Here is a 17266-nt window from a genome sequence, read left to right on the forward strand (position 1 = left end):
ATCTCCAGGGTCAGCCCAGGGAAGCTGAATGGCAGGGGGAAAGGTTCCCTGTGATTTGAGCAACACAGACAAAGGCAAACTGAGTGAGAGGGAGATGGGCAGAGAGAACAACCAGCGTGGCAGGGTGGCCTACTACCCATTTGTCCAGCACTGAGGGGGTCTCAGAATGCAGGACTTTTGGTACTTAGAATGGAGCCAGTCCCAGCCTGACCAGGACAAACTGGTCACCCACCGCAAGGGCTCACACCTGAAATAGGCCTCCGGTGCCCAACGACCCATGGGCACCACATGAAATTTTTTTCTTTTTTAAATATATTTTATTGATTTTTTTTTTTACAGAGAGGAAGGGAGAGGGACAGAGAGTTAGAAACATTAATGAGAGAGAAGCACCAATCAGCTGCCTCCTACACACTTTCCACTGGGGATGTGCCCGCCACCAAGGTACATGCCCTTGACCGGAATCGAACCTGGGGTCTTTCAGTCCCCAGGCCGACACTCTGTCCACTGAGCCAAACCGGTTTCGGCACCACGTGAAAACTTCATGCGCGGACAGATTGAGGCTCAGGTGTCCGGGGCGTGGAAGCCGAGTGCCCCCAGGCTTGTCCTGGTGAGGCCCTGGGCACACGTTACTGTGGGCACATCCGGGCCTAGCCCGGCCTCGCTTCCTCTAGAGTCTAGAAGGTCTGGGTAAGTCTACCTTCCCGGCTGGAGGACAAAATACTCTTAGAAACTAACAGGTGTCTTGGGACCCGGAGCCCAAGAAAGGACTTTTGTGGTTTCTGAGAGTCGCCCGTGAGCCAGCCGAGGGGGAGGCCACACAGCAGGACTTGGTGTCTTGGCCGTCCCAGAGGCCGCTAAGCTCTGCAAAGATCTCAGTGGCTGGGGCAAGTATAGGGTGAAGGATGGGCAGGGGGAGAAGCAAGAATAGCCATTCTCCAGGCTCCCAACCCCAAGCACAGCTGAGCTGCTGTTAATTTACAGGCTGGACAGCGCAAGGGGCAGTGCCCCGGTCCTCACCCTGCCCGCTCAGTGAGCTGAGCTCTCTGGCTCGACTCCACCTGGCTGCCCCCTGGGCTGCTTTGTGGGGCATCGACGTGTCCGGTCCTGCTCAGCCGACTTTCTCAGAGGCCCAGGGCGGCTCCAGTTCCACGCCCCTCTGCCAGCTGAAACCAAGCCCGGGCTCAAACTGGGCCCCGAGTTCACGAAGACCAGAGGACAGGAGTGGATACCCAGCTCCTCCTTCCCTCAAAGGCAGTCTGTCCTAATCTAGGGCCAGGGACGGGAAGAGGGCCAGGGACGGGCCACTAAGAAGTGCGGGTGGAGAAAGCTCCTCCTTTCTGCCTCGGCCAGCTTACAGTCACTCCTTCATTCAACCAACGTGTGAGCAGCGCCCGCTATGCGCAACCCACGAGAAAGAAACGGAGACGCACTGAGGACCCGGGGAGGGGGAGGGGGGCGCAGAGAGCTGAAGTCTACAGATCCACCCCAACCCTCACCCTGGGGAGTTCATGTCTGGCTACTCCACTCTGTCCCCACGCACCCACACAAGTGAGCACGTGCAGAGTCGGGAGATAAAAGGAAAGAAGAGAAGCCCACATCCCAGCTCACTCACAAAGCAGAGCTGTGAGGCAGAGACAACCAAGCATTACCTCCACTTGGACCCTGTTCCTAGCGTGCAACTTTTACAGCCTGAGCCCTGTGTCCAACCCTAAGGTTCAAGCGAGAGATGGAAAAGGGTCGAAGGAGATGCGTAGTCCCATTTCTTTCCCTTCTCCTTGACTGGCTCCTTCATTCATTCATCCAGGTCACACCTCAGGAGAGCCGTCTGAGAGCTGGCCCAGAGCTAGGCACAGAGACGCAGGGCAGTTCGAGCCGACCCACTCAGTGTCTCCTGCCGCCATCATCCCCACTCTGGCTATGAGTTCAACGGGTCAGAGCCATGCGACCTTGAACTTGGCTCTCTGCTCAAACCCCAGGGCCCTGCCCTTGGGCTGGCAACAGGCCAGGCAGAAGCCCACTTTGTACAGCAGCCTCTGTCGTGTGAAATTAAGGGCAAAGGAGCTCCTTGGGTTTCTGCCTCTCCCCAGTGGCTCCCCTCCTCCCGTCTCCTCTGCCGGGGATGGAAACGCTGCCGCTCTCAGCTCACATGCTCAGCTCACAAGGCTGAGCTCCCAGGAAAAGGAGTAGTCCAGGATGTGACACGGGAGCCCAGTGAAACAGAAATACAACAATTTGTGTTGTCTTTTATGTACCAGTATCTCCCCCCCACCCCCGAATCTTTTGTGTGTGTGTGTGTGTGTGTGTGTGTGTGTGTGTGTGGCCATGCCCCTGCTTCTGTTTGCCAGCCCTCCGAGCTCTCCCCACCTGGGACTAAGGCCTTGCTTCCTGTTTATCCTCAGCCCCATTCCATCTCGAGTCTCTCTGAAGGCCTGCGAATGCTATCTGGTCTGTATTGGCCGGCACAGGAGGAGTTACAGGAAATAGCCAGTGATAAGGAGCTAACACAGAGCAAATGAGCTTGGTGCCTACCAGTCTCTCTCTCTCTCTCCAGGCCTTCCCAGGAGCCCTCCCTGGGCTGGAGTCTCTGGCCCGCTTAGGCCGAGAGCCCCGTGGGTGACTGGCGTGTCCTCTGCCCAGGCAGGTTGCTGCTTCTGATTGTCTGACTGCAGATTCCCGCCTCTGATCTGCATGGGAAGATGGGCGGCAGCTGTGCCAGGCCCCAGGGGACCACAGGCTGCCGGGGAGGAGGCTGGTCACCAGGCTCTCTAGACCCGAGGCCTCAGGGGGCCTCCTCAAGGGCAAGAGACAGGCCAGGCCTCCAAGAGGGAAAAATACAAGAGCGGGTCCAAGCCAACCCCACGTCCTCCCCGTCCCTCCCCTCTGCCCCCGTTCCTGAGGACAGGACAAAGCAGGCATCAGAGCCAGGTGGCAGGTTTCCTTTCTCGCTGCAGGCACAGCTGACTCTGTGCTTCAGAGAGCCAGTTCCCTGACTGCTCTGGACACAGCGTCATAATCCTTAGGCTTTGGGCTGGAGCCCTGGCTGGGGTGAGAAGGGAGGAAACTGCTATGAAGTGCTGCTTAGACCTCCTTGATGACGGATTCTGGAACAAGGCGCGCACAATTCAAGACGTACGGTCAAATTTCAATTGTCTGCCACTACCCTGTCCTTATGTAGCATGTGAGGGTTCTCAAAGGTAGATCCTGGATCAAGCAGAAGAGCCGTCATTTGATGAGCACCTACTATGTGCGGGGGATTGTTTACATGACCTAAGTGAATATTCATAACAGCCCTGTAAGGTCCATGGAGACACATCCGGAGGGAAGCCAGCAAACTTGCTCGAGGCCAGGCAATTCCGAATTGGTGGGTCAGAAATCACACCCAAGCAAGCTGACCCCCGTGCTTCCCTCTCCTCAACCTCTCGTGCGCACACATGCTCGCGTGCTCTGCAAACTATAGAATAGCGTACAAATAGGAAGTTATTGTCAGGCAGTTGGTAGTAGGAGGAGCCAGGGGTGAGTACGGAGGATAGCCAGGAAGATGTGTCTGAGCACTAATTTGATTAAATGTTGCTGAGCTGTGTTTCAGAGCTAAAAGGGAAAATTACCGGCCGTGTCTCCGACCCTGACTACCTCCATCAACACAAAGACTTGAAATTTGATTACATGCAGATTCCAAGGACTTGACCCAGGGCTCCCAACCTGGCATTTGTGGGGTGCCTGCCTCACTCACCCACCCAGCAGCAGGACGGTGGGAGCGCGCCACCCCATCGCCATGTGGCCTCGGCCTCCTCAGCAGCGCCTCGCAGAGAAGAAGGCCTTTCTCCGAAGTAAGAGATCACTTACGAGGGGATGAAAGAAGTAACATCTAATTAGAGAAAGTCATTAATAGGCAATTAGCCCGTAATGAGTGCACGGATCTAGGCAATGATCACCCAGGCTGCTCGGGTCACAAAAGGGAGAGACAGCCAGACTCTGCATGTCTCCCGATAGATGCCGACGCCACCCCCCCCCCCCCCCAAATAAATAAATTAAAGGAATCTGCCTGTGAAGAAGCCTTCAGTCTAGCCACACACACAGGGACAGTGGGACATGTTCAATGATATGATGAGGATGCAATCAGCCAGAGGCAAAAGGTTAAAAACCCTACAGGACAAATGAGCCCGTTTTCCCAGCAAAACATTGTAAGATAGAAAAAAAGGAGAAAAAGAATAGAAATGGGTGAGCGACAACCCTAGAATCAAAAGGTCATGGTTCGATTCCCGGTCAGGCCATCTTCCTGGATCGCAGGCTCAATCCCAAATAGGGGGCATGCTGGGGCAACGATTCCCTCTCATCATTGATGTTTCTCTCTCTCTCTCCCTCTCCCGCCTCTCTGAAATCAATAAAACTATATATTTTTTTAAATCATTGATTTTTTAAATATACATTTTTAAAAAATATCTATATCTCCCTTCCTCTCTCCGAAATCAATAAAAAAAGGTTTTTTTAAAGAGTGATTAGAACTATAACAACCAGTCACCATACAGAAATTTATTTGGATGCAAATTAAAAAGAAAACTAGGGGGAAACATAATAACCAGAGAAATGTGAAAATGAACTATTTGATTATATTAAGGAACTACTAATTTTGTTGAAGCGTGATAATGACTTCTTTAAGTCCCTCTCTAGAGATGGAATGATACGCTGCCAGGATTTGCTTCCTAATGATCAGCAGGTAGAAAGGACTGGGAGTAAACCTAAAACAAGACTGGCCATGAGATGACTTCAAAACTACTGAAGCTTTGCCCTGGCTGGTGTGGCTCAGTGGATAGAGCGTTGGCCTGCAGACTGAAGGGTCCCAGGTTTGATTCCGGCCAAGGACATGTGCCCAGGTTGTAGGCTCCATCCCCAGTAGGGGGTGTGCAGGAGGCAGCCGATCAATGATTGTCTTTCATCACTGATGTTTTTATCTCTCCCTCCCTCTCCCTTCTCTGAAATCAATAAAAATATTTAAAATATATATATATATATTTTTAAAAAACTACTGAAGCTTAGACACATGGGGCTGTCATACTGCTCTCTCTACTTTTATGTGTGTGTGTAACGCTCTGTGATAAAACTTTTTAAAAAGTACATTTTATTGATTTTTTTACAGAGAGGAAGGGAGAGGGATAGAGAGTTAGAAACATCGGTGTGAGAGAAACATCAATCAGCTGCCTCCTGCACACTCCCCACTGAATATGTGCCCGCAACCAAAGTACATGCCCTTGACCGGAATCAAACCTGGGACCCTTTAGTTCGAAGGCTGACGCTCTATCCACTGAGCCAAACCGGTTAAAACTTTTTAAAATAGCAACCAGCCCCCGCTCGCTCATCACTGTGGTGCCATAAGCACCCCGCAGTAAGCAGGCGCTGGCTGTGACCTCTGCGGCTCCCACATGGACAGCATGATGGGAGAGGCCCCCCAGGCTGCTCCCCTTCCCAGCAGCTCCCCTGCAACTAGTGACCCTCACTTTCCACAGCCACATCCCCCTGAGGCCTCCGACAGAGGCAGGGCCCGTGCAACATAAGAGAAAGCAACCTCCCCCGGCCCCACCGCAGGCCAGTGGTGGAGACCTCAGGAGGCCAAAGCCCACAGCACCCCCCCCCCACACACACACCACCATCCTGGCTCAGAGCTGAGAACCACGCCTTTCCAGCCCCGCACTGAACAGAGCGTCTCACTGCGCCAGGATCGGGAAGCGCAATGGTGCCACCGCAAGGCAGCACCTGCAGCGGCCGGACCAAGTGCCTGCTGCCTTGCTGCCTCCACGGGTGCCCGGGTGGGGAAGGGGATGAGGAGAGACGGGAGCTGTTGTGGGAAGGACAGGCCATAGAAGAGTCAGACACTCAAGGCCGCGCTCCAGCCCAGCCCAGCCCGGGGGCCCAAGCTGTCGCCAACCCCACCTTGGGCAAACAGCTGGCACCTCCCAGGCGGGTCCTCCCTGCAGCACTTCCTGGTGCTGCTGATCACGGAGCTCAGGGGAGAGGAGAGCAGGCCGAGGGGGAAAGGGATGGAGATTTCAGAGGACAGGGGAGGATACGAGGTGTCTGGGGGAGCCCTGGGAAGGGAGGAAACAGAGGGACAGCCCTGGCACATTCCAGAGCTGAGGATATAGGTGAGGAAAGGACAGAGGAGATGAGGGGAGGGGAGGAGAAAGCAGGGGAGATGAAAGGAGGGGAGGAGAGGGACAAGGGGAAAAGAAGCCACAATAAGGCGTGAGGATGACTAGACGGAGCCGGAGAGTTAGAGGCCCCAGGAACACAGAACCTGACTGACTCCCACCCCGCTCCACAGCACCCCCCACTCCCCTTGCCAACACCATTTCCCCCCAGAGAGTTCCCTGCCCTTCCAGGCCCAGGAGGGGTGTCTGGGCACCAGCTGGCAGACACCTCCTGGCCCAGCTGATGCCTGTCCTACCTCCTGGCAGCTGCTCCTGGACGAGACCAGTGGGCTCACCCACCTGCCTCCTGAGGGCTGAGGGCTGAGGCCGGAAGGGCGGCTCCACCTCAGACCAGGTGGCCAATCCAGGGAGCCAGGGAGCCTGCCCAGAGCCCGCCCTTGTGGGCACAGCGCTGAAGGGGACTCAGAGTTAACGCCGCATTCACTCGAGGTGCCTGTTCCATATTCATGACCGTGCTGGGCCCACAAGGTGACCGCCTCCCACCTCCTCACACTCACTGACCTTCGGGGACCCCAGGGCCCAAGGGCACCTGGAGGTCCACCCCGCCCATGCAGCCAGGCCTGATGGTCCTCACCCGCGGGCACGGAGGACGTGAGCCAAGTCCCTGGCTGACAGTCGAGGAAGCGCGTGACTAATCCCAGGGCTGTCCCAGCGCTGAGGCCCAGCGCTGGCTCTGCCCCCAACGAACCGCTGAGTGACTCAGGCAGCGCCGACCGCCTCCCGGGCTCCGCTATGAAGGCTGGGTCCCCCCTCGGCTGCACCTGCAGAGCCGGGAGCACCGCACGCCGGAGCCACACTCCGGCTCCCAGAGGAGCGAGGCTCTTGAAAGGCGAGGTTTCGCTACCACAAACCGAGGCCCCGCCACGCCTCTCAGGAGGAGGCAGGTCCCTGCCGGGCTCCGCACGGCCATCGGAATGAGGAGAAGGCAGAGGACAAAGCGGGCCAGAGGACACCCAGGCCCCCGGGCCCCGGGCACCCTGCCCAGGAGCTCCATCGGAGGAAATGAAAAACTGCAAGAAAGGGGAAGGGAGGAGGAGACAGGAGGATGGGGAGGGGGGGCGGGGTCTGGCCCTGGGATTGGTATTTGTGGGTTGATGGGGTTTCTCTAACCATCCGGGCTTGGCTCAAAGACGTGGGGAGTGGGGGGGGGGGGGGAGACCCACAGCCAAGGGCTCCTTCTCTTCCCTGCCCACCCTGGAGGACATGTGGCTGCAGGAGCTTTTACAAGGAATTGGGGCTGAAACCTAGGACGGCAAGACTTGCCTGCCCCTCCTCAGAGTACAATAACATTCATATAACCTCGGGCATGCCATAGCTGTGCATATGCGTTGACTGTTTTCACGGTCGCCTCCCAAATCCACAGCAGGGAGGCTCAGGTCACGGTCTAGTCCTCAGCTGATGGGCAGCTGGGGCTTGGAGGGGGTGACCCGAGGTCATACATCTGAGGGGACTGGCTCGCACCCGCTGGGGCAGCCCAGGCCGTGCTCAGCGGGCTGTCACGCCAATGCACAGGCCTGCCCTGCCCTCTGGGAGGAAGCTCCTGGGTCCTGCCCTCCAGCCTCTGGGAGCCGCCCTGCCCGGCTACCGGGACCGGGAGCGAGCCTCCCACTTCCAGACCGAGCGAACCTGGGGGCCAAAGGCAGGCTGTTCAATGGCAGGCCCCGGTTTCACGGACACACATTCCCTTAAAACTAAGACATGTCCACTCAGCTTGCTTCTGCTAGACAAGGACACCTCAATCAGCCCATTTAAAGCAAAAGGTTCCTCTGCGAGGTCCGGCCGGGTCTGGAACGCAGAAGGCCAAGAGTAATGCGATGCTGGCTGTGGGAGGGCCGGGGAAGGAAGAGCATCCCGCCTCCGGAACCTTCCCTGGGGGCAGGCCTGGGACGGGGTGAAGCGGGAAGTGTGGAGGAGATGTGCGTGAGCCCTGGAAGCTCCACGAGGCTCGCTGCTGCACGGGGGAACAAGACAAAGGCCAAACAACCCCGCCACCGAGGGCCATCAGGCAAGGTGACTGGGAAGCCAAGCCACCTTTCCTGCTGAAATCTGGCATTTCTGTGCTAAAACCCCGAACATCTAAACAGTGTCTCTGATACGACCACCGTGCGAGGAGGGCTCTGGACCTGCCATTCCGGACTTGGTGAGAGCGCCCATTTAGGAAACAGAGACACTTTCCCGCTGGACTTTCCTCCCCCTGGGCCTCCCAAGGGTTAACCTGTGGACAGTACCCTGAACCCGTCCCCAGCCGGCCAGAAACGCAGGATGGATGGGACACGGGTGTGGAGGTGTTTAGCTTGGCCTCAGCCCAGCACTACAGACAGCTCCCTCAATGTATAGACACCCCAGGCTGGGCCCCTTGGACCGAGTCCCTCCCTCCCTCCCCACCAGAGAAAGGCCGCAGAGAAGGCCCCTCTGGGGGAGGGGAGAGGCTGTGTTCAGGACCAGAGAACAGTCTGAAGGAGGCTCCCTCTCAAATGCATCTTTGAAAGGGCAGAGCAGTACCCCTTCCCCTGCTCTCTGCCAGAGCAACCGAATCACGGCAACAAGACATGCAGCAGCACCAGGCAGCCCCAGCTCCAGCGACGGCACTGCAGAGGCAGCAGTGACCTTGGGAGAAAGCTGACAGACAGGGATTCATGTCATGCTCTCCCCGCTTTCTTTCTTTTTTTTATTTTTAATGTATTTTTATTGATTTTTTACAGAGGGGAAGGGAGAGAGCTAGAGAGCTAGAAATGTCACCAACCAGCTGCCTCTTGCAACCCCCTCCCCCACCAGGGATGTGCCCGCAACCAACGTACATGCCCCTGACTGGAATCGAACCTGCGACCTTTCAGTCCGCAGACTGACGCTCTACCACTGAGCCAAACCGGTTTCGGCCTCCCCCTCTTCTTGTCTGCGCAGCCAAGACTGAACCAACCCAGGGTGGGCATGGAAGGGCCAGCTGTTCTGCGCATGTAATGGGGAAGATGGTACATATATGACATGGGCAGATCTGTATGCTCTTTTAATCCCCCCAGCCCAGCCACTATCCTACCACAACCTCTGTCACTTTGCCTCAACTTTGATAGCCAGCCAATAATTGTGCCAGGCTGCCTCTAGCCTGGCTGGCATGGCTCAGGAGGTTGAGGTCCTGGTTTGATTCCTGGTCAGAGCACATGCCTGGACTGTGGGCTCGATCCCCAGGGTGGGGGGTGCAGGAGGCAGCTGATCAGTGATTCTCTCTCATCATTGATGTTTCTCTCTCTCTCTCTTTCTCTCTCTCTCCCTCTCTGAAATCAATTATATATATATATATATATATATATATATATATATATATATATTTTTTTTTTTTTTTTTTTTTTTTTTTTTTTTTTTTAAAGAGATGCCTCTAAGTTGTTCCAGGGCAAAAGCCCCTGCATAGGGGAGGGGCTCAATATAAACCTCTCTAACATCAGGAGGAGCTGTGTAAGGGGTATCGCACCCTTTAGATATGATCCTCCTATGCTCTGGCCCTAACCCTCCTGCCTCCAGTCACTCACTTTATTTTAAGACTTTACCCTAAGACTTGGATTCCCAACCTCACCCTTAGCCCCTAAGATAGCTCTCAGTGTCACCAGAAGCCCCCGTTACCAACACATCTTCCTGTCGTCTTTAGGCTATAGGTCACACAGGAGCCAGCAGCCTGCCTGAACTTTCACCCCAGGCCCATTGCCTGGAGATGAAGGATGCCTCTGAATTTGGTCTCCCTGCTCTCTGCAAATGACAACTGGGTCATGCCCTGCTCACAAGCCTTCGGTGTCTCCACTGCCTACCGCACGGAGGGCACATTTCTTAGGTCAAAATACAAGCCCTTACATAATCCAGCCCCAGTTTATCTATCCAATACAATCTCCTACCACCCTACAACTGAAAACGTAAATGCCCTGAAAATGTTACCAGACACTGGAATTCAGTGAAAGGAGAGGCCATCAGACCAGACTCTGGTCAGCTTGCATGCTATTAGGCCATCCACCTCCTGGGATCACCCCACCACAAGCTTTCAAACATAAAGGAATATACTAGGCTGGAGACCCAATGCACAAAGATTCGTGCAAGAATGCGTCTTCTTTTCCCTGGCTGCCAGCACTGCCTTCACTCCACCTGGAGCCTCCTTTTCACCTTCCCACGCTGCCCAGAGGCCCAGAATGGCTGGGGTGGTGTGAATGCCTGCGTCATCACCATGTCTAGCATCCCACCCTGCTCCCAGCTGCTTGGCGCCTGTGTATGCAAATTAACCCGCCATATTTGTTGAGCTGATTTGCATATACTCACTCCTGATTGGCTAGTGGTCATTGCAAAGGTACAGTGCATTTGCATCTTACTCCTGTTTATTAGTGTAGATGTGCTTTAGCCCTGGAAAGCTGGAAAGTATATGCAAAGCCAATGGAGACAGAGAATGCTTTTCTGCACTTGAAGATCTGTTAAAACTCAGGCACCTAGGAACAGGATCAGACTGGGACAGAACCACAAAAGCCGGTAGCAGTCTGTGAGGAGCCCCCTGCTAGTGCCAGACCAGGGTGATAAAGAAAACAGGGTGGTTTGCTGGGATGGCTTTCATCTCCCCTCCCCAGGGCCCTGCAGTCTCCCAAACAACCTCACTAAAAGGAAGAAAGCCTGCAGGCAGGGAGACAAGAGCCGTAAGAAACTGTGGTCTGTCTGGACCTTTGGAGGGAAGGGTGTGGAAGACTTAAGGGGGAAAAACGTCCAACCTCCTCTGCCTTGTGTGATTCTGGCAACTCGATGCTATATATCAGTGGCCAGGCAGGGGAGTGGGAGATGGAACTGAGCTTGGAATGAAGTATCAGAGCCCAGACCAGACTAGTGGACGCCTAGACTAGCCAGCTCCTCCCATCCTGGGCAGCTTCTCAAGCCAGAAAATGAAGAGTCCAGAGCCAGAGCAATACACGAGAAGGACATCAGGGGAGGAAAGACATAAATCATCCCTGTCCTCAGCTCTACCAAGCAGCCCCCTTCACAGCGCTGCAGTCTCCTCTGGTCCATGTCCTAACTCGTCGGGCAGAAGCATCCTGAATTGGGGTCCTTGTAGGCGACGAGACAGAGACCAAAAGATGAATTGGAGCTGAGAGGTAGAGGGCATGTGAGCATAAAGATGAGGGGGAAAGGGAGAACTAATGAGCTCTTGTTGGAGTTGATTTTCAAAGAGCAAACAAAAGCAGTGGATGTGGGAGGGCTGACTCCGAGTCTCAGCTGCTGGGGAAGTGCCTGAGTGACTGGGGACCCGGCTGTCTGCACAGTGATAACAAAGAAGGCGGAGGTCACACTGGAGAAATGGCTATGCAAGGAATTAGGAAGTGCGGTGCCAGAGTAATTTGGTGTCAGTGAAGAGCCCTCCCCCTCCAAAAAAAGATGGTGACAGAGCAGTTCCATCAACTACATCAGTAACCAGAAAGGCTCAGAGTGCTTGGCATTCCCTTGGGAACAAGAAGCCACGTCATGATGGGCAACAGGAAGTGCGTGCCTACACCAAGTTCTGGAGGTTCTGTACGTCTTATTTGCTTTCATCCAAACAATCCTATGAGATAAGTATTGTTCTTTCCATTTTACAGAGGAAGAAACTGAGGTTCTAAGAGGTTAAGTGTTCAGGAGAGAGCATTGGACCTAAGTTCCCAAAGACCTACGTGCCAATCTACAACTTTCTCTGTGACCCACCGAGGTCACTTTGAACATGGTATTTAACATCTCTGAACCTCAGCTTCAACATCTATAAAGCAGAGATACAACTGAGCGCAGGTTGTGGTAAACATTAAGTAAGGTCATTTATACAAAGCTCCTAGCTCGTACTAGTAAGTGCACACACCAAATGTTAGGTGAACTGGCGTGAACTAATATGTCTGTCCTCTTCCCTGCCCCTCCTTCATTAAGATAATTTACTTATTCATTCCACAGACAGTGGGTGTCCAATGTATGAAAAGGAGGAAGGGAATGGGGCTTACGGAAGCCCTGTTACATGCCAGGCACTTTCCGGGGTCTTTAGGGTCGGGAGGGTAGAGAGTCAGAAGGACGGGGCAGAATCCCTGCCTTCCAGCAGGAATTGACAACATAGCGAGCCAAGTCCATTAAATCACTGACTGAGTGCTGTGACGTATGGCAAGAGCTGTGTGAGACAAGGGCAGACACAGATTCAGAGCCTTGGGAGTTTAGGAAGGTGAGGGAGGAGGAATGCAAGGAAAGAGTTGACTCCTGGGGCCATTCGGGAAGGTTCTGGAATGAGATCACATGACCCCTGAGCTGAGAGAATGGACAGGATTTGGAGTGGAAATGAAGGGAGAGGGTCTCTCATTTGGCGTCTCCTAAGAATTCATTGGATGCTTTCTGTCTTCACTGGTGGAGGATCAAAGGTGAATGCAAATTCTTTGCAACTCCTGCCATGGCGAAGTAGAATCTCTTTCCATCTCCTTTGCATCTGGGTGGGGCTGTGACTCAGATTGACCAATGGAACTTAACAGAAGTGATGTTGTATGACTTGTGTGGCTAGGGCATAAGACACCTTAAAATCTCCACTTGGGCCTTTGGAATACTCTCTCTGAGACACCCTCTCCTCTTGGAACCGATGGCCACGCTGAGGGAAGGTCAGGTCACACGGAGCCGCCACGTGGAGGTGCTCAGGTTGACAGCCACAGCTGAGCTCCCAGGTGACTGCCATGTGAGGATTCACCTTGGCCATCTGGCCTAGTCCAGACTTCAGATAACTGCAAGGAGACAGCCCAGGCCAGCTCCCAGCTAGGCCCAGGTAACTCAGAGAACCCTGGGACATCACAGCACATTGTTTTTCAAGTCACCACATCTTGGGATGATCTATTATGTACCAATGAGTAACCAGAACCCCAAGTCTCTGCATCACTAACTTGGGGTGTTAGTAGGGATGTTAGAGCAAGGATCACACTCAAAATGGACAGGAAAAGAGGTGCGAAGAGAAGAACTTGTGCACTGGGAGCGACAGGAGAGGGAATCAGTTCAATTCTCCCCACTCCTCCCCACTCCTCCCAACATGTTAACAGATCAATATAACTCATCATTCAATGCACCCCTGGGAAATAACTGGAGGGAAATCAGTAACGTAGAAAGATGTTTATAGAAGAGCTATTCATAATAGCAACAAATTGGAAACAACCCAAAATCCCAATATTAAGAGAAGAGCTATACAGTAATGGAGTAACATGACAGAATTGTTTACAGCTATTAGAGTGACACGTTCATGGACCATTGTCATATCTGAAGTGTTTATATAAAATAACATCAAAAAAAAATGCATGACACAGGACAGAAGGCTGCACACAAATTACAACGACATAAACCAATGAACGGAGAAGGGCCGTGGAATGAGGCCGAGTGTAGTATTCAGTACCCTTTTTTTAACCAGGGTTGATTAAGTACTACTTTCTAGTGAAGCATCAATTCAACCTCACAAACACCAACCATGAGGTCATAGCTGCCTCGGGGTTGGGAGATAATATTCTGGAAGATGGGCACAGGCTCTCTGTCCCCGGGGGATGTGGGTGAATCCCTGGAGGGGGCGGGGCTGGGTTGGGCTGGATGACAGTGATGAATGAACAGGGTGTATGGTATGTCTCCGCAGCAGGGTAGCTGAGTGTTAGAAAACAAATCCTGGATGTTTGCTGACATAGTGCAGGGAGAAGGACTCACACAAAAGCCGCCCATTATCCCATAATTATTGTCACTCTCGTGCCTGCAATTAACAGCTGTCTGAGAGGCGGCTGGCCGGCTGGGGTAGCTAAATGTTCACGCATTAGTCAATCAGCCGGCTGAAGCGCTATTTAAGAAGCCCCACTGCAGAGCACCCAGCACCCGGCAGCCAGCACCCGGCAGCCAGCACCCAGCAGCCACCGGACAGGACAGGGTAACGCAGATCTTGGGCGCTCCTACTCCAGGAGGGATACGCAAAGCAACATCCTAAGCCCCAGGGCAGATGCCAGTCGTGCCCGGAATGAGCCAAGTCGGGCATGCAGGTGCTGTGACCCGAGCTGGAGGGGGCTGTGTGCATTCACATGTTGGCTGACAAGGTTCCTGGGAGCTGCCACAGCCCCGAATGGAGCAGCCCTGGGCCAGAGGGAAGAGATGAAGAGGAAGGCAGGGCCTCAGAGGCGCTGTCACACCCTGTTACACAGGAAAGACACAGAAGGCAGAGAGGACCAGGCAGACAGCCGTCCCAACTGACTTAACGCTGAACTGACCTACTCTGGCCTTCGGCTTCTTAGGCAGCACGCTCAGAAACACAGAAAAAAGCCAATGTCAGAGACTCAAAGATGATTATTCTGTTCCGAGGAAAAGGCTAGGAGAGCAAGCAGCTGATAGGAGGCATCCACAAAGGTGCCCTGTGGTCTGCATGGACCACCCCGTGCATACCACTGCGCTACACCAGCCAGCAGGCCGTCCCTGCAGCCACAGACCTCCGCCAGCAGAGCTCGGGCTGTAAGACCAGAGGCCCCAGAAGATGTCATCACCTTAAAGATCCTGTGGCCCCGCGGTTCTCAATCCCAGACGCACACTAGCATACCCAGAGAGGGTCTTTATTTTTCTTAAAATACATTTTTATTGATTTCAGAGAAGGGAGAGGGAGTTAGAAACATCAATATTGGTTGGCTGCCTCCTGCACACCCCTTATTCGGGATGTGGCCTTGACCAGAATTGAACCAGGGACCTTTCTGTCCACAGGCTGATGCTCTATCCACTGAGCCGAACTGGCTAGGCCTCCAGAGAGCTTCTTTAAAATGCTAAACCCTGGGTGCACTACAGATCAGCAGAGTCAGGATCTCTGAGTGAGGGGGGCCAGACACAGACATTTCATTAATGCACCCCAGCAGATGCTGGTGAGTCTTCCAGTTTCCTCAGTTGAAGATAAAGAAGCAAGAGTCTAGGGCAGCCATGGCTTTCCAAAGGTGGCAAAGGCAGCTGGCAGCAGAGCCCCAGCTCCCACCAGCATGTCTGGTTACAGGGATGCAGCTCTTATGCTCAACATTGCCTGAACCGGGCAATGAGCCTCCAGTGGTGCCCCTCAGGGATCTGTTCCCGACACAACTTTCTATTGGCATTCCAAGAAGCAAATTAGGAAAGTGGAGGGTTTGAGATAAATAGCCGAAAATAGTGTTGTGTCTGACCCCAGGAGCCTGGTCAGCAGGACTGATCGCAAGATCTTGGAAGATGGGATTCCCCTCCCCTCAACCTCATGCCTACCCCAAGCGGGATAATGCAGAGCAGTACTTCCCAAATTTTCCTGAGCATGTGAGTCTGCGGGCGACTGTTCAAACACAGGTTCAGATTTGGTAGGTTGGCACCGCCAAGTCCTGAGAGTCTGCCCTGCTAACCAGCTCCTCGGGGCTGTAGATGTTGCTGGCCCATGAAGAGCAAGGATGTAGAGGGTCACAGAGGTTTACCTGTGAATATGCATGGGGCACCTGCGGGAAGCAGGAGAAGTAGAGGCGCTGGATCTGGAAGTTAGGAAGGTCCCAGCAGCACATGCGCGGCTCACTTGACAGGCGAGCACAGAGAAGAGTGAAAGAGAAATGGCCCGTGGAGCAGGGGATTTTATTGCAGGCCAGCGTGGGTCAAGGGATTTTCCAAATGGAGCCCCAGTGGCAGCGCAGTGTAATAAAAAGGGCCAGACGGCTTCAGCGGGGGACATGTGTGCTTGGAACCAGCATAAAGGGCTTCTCTGGGCTCCCCTCGACACTGACCTGCCCTCTGTAGCAGACGCGTCTTTTATGTAGGCGAGGGGCAAGCTAACCTCACAGCCGCCCCGGGGAAAGCCACCTGAGGATTCCAGTACAACGAGCTCAGTTTAAACACCAGTGATTTGCAAGCATCGCCTGACATCATGGAAACAGACTTTCAAGCAGAGGGCATCAGTCCCGCTGAGGAGACAGCATCTGGAGGACCGTGTTCAGTTCCACACAGCCCAGGTAGGAGGAAACGAGAAGCTACCAGGCCCTGGGTGGGCTGAGAGTTGGCAGGCACTGCTCTACGCTTTTTACATGTTAACTTGTTTCACCCTCTCAGCAATCCTAGGAGGTAAGCACCACCGTTACTCAGAGTATACAGATGGCTAAATGGAGGCTTAGAGAGGATAAGGGTTCTAACAGAGTAACAGCTGGTGAGGGTGGAGCTGGGTGCAAGCTCAGACCGATGGACCCCAGAGCCTACTTCTCCCCACTGTGTCTTACTGTCTGGACACTTTCTGACTCTTGAGAGGATGACAAACCAGGGAGCCCAGGAAGGAATGGCCACAAGGCCCAACTGGAACCAGAGTGGACGGTAGATAAAAGGAGAGTGTAAGACCGCCATAGGGGAAGGACAGGAGCTGACGCTGTCCATGGATGGAAGGAGCTCCTCGGAGCAGGCTCCCGTTGGGGGAGGGTGCAGGTGCGCCCGCTGGCCATGGGTCAGCCCGGCAAGGCAACTGCCATGAGAGATATGGAAAGAATGGAAGGTTGCTTTCAAGGTGAGATGCCAGGCCCCTCTCTGTCTCGGTCTGTCCACTTAGGATCCGGCCACTTACAACGGAGCATAGAGTTGAAAGGAGCTACCTTTATCCACTTGCCCACCAACTCTGCTGTGTGTGTTAGAGAGGACATGACCAGAGGACAGTTACCCAGGAGAGCTACGGACTGAGCCAAAGGACTGTGGGAATTATGCAAATGAGCTTCCACTGACACCCCCTTCCCAAACCTGATACGTCATGAGGTTCTTGTGGGAGGAATGAACTCCTCTAAGCTGGCTGAAAATAGCTTGCTCTTTTCAAAGAAATATAGAGTTATCAGCTGAAACCGGTTTGGCTCAGTGGATAGAGCGTCGGCCTGCGGACTAAAAGGTCCCGGGTTCGATTCCGGTCAAGGGCATGTACCTTGGTTGCGGGCACATCCCCAGTAGGGGGTGTGCAAGAGGCAGCTGATCAATGATTCTCTCTCATCGATGTTTCTAACTCTCTATCCCTCTCTCTCCCTCACTGTAAAATATCAATAAAATATATTTTTTTAAAAAAGAAATATAGAGTTATCATAAAAAGC

At 53.7% G+C, this 17266-nt stretch overlaps 1 protein-coding gene across 16 annotated transcripts in view; it reads right to left on the bottom strand.

The window, feature by feature from the left end:
• The window catches only part of PLEKHA6 (pleckstrin homology domain containing A6), a 136059-nt gene that overhangs the window by 88001 nt on the left and 30792 nt on the right, over positions 1-17266 (bottom strand). Inside the window, exon 1 of one of the 16 annotated variants that reach the window (XM_045583020.1) lies at positions 6778-6855. The exons of 14 other annotated variants lie outside the window; for them this stretch is intronic. The gene's annotated coding sequence lies outside the window, so the exon portion shown is untranslated. Of the gene's footprint in view, positions 1-6439; positions 6529-6777; positions 6856-17266 lie in introns of those variants that run through there. One more of the 16 variants, XM_045583015.1, reaches the window with a different exon arrangement.

The sequence above is a fragment of the Pipistrellus kuhlii genome, unplaced genomic scaffold (genome assembly GCF_014108245.1).
Source record: "Pipistrellus kuhlii isolate mPipKuh1 unplaced genomic scaffold, mPipKuh1.p scaffold_m20_p_18, whole genome shotgun sequence".
Classification (NCBI taxonomy): domain Eukaryota; kingdom Metazoa; phylum Chordata; class Mammalia; order Chiroptera; family Vespertilionidae; genus Pipistrellus; species Pipistrellus kuhlii.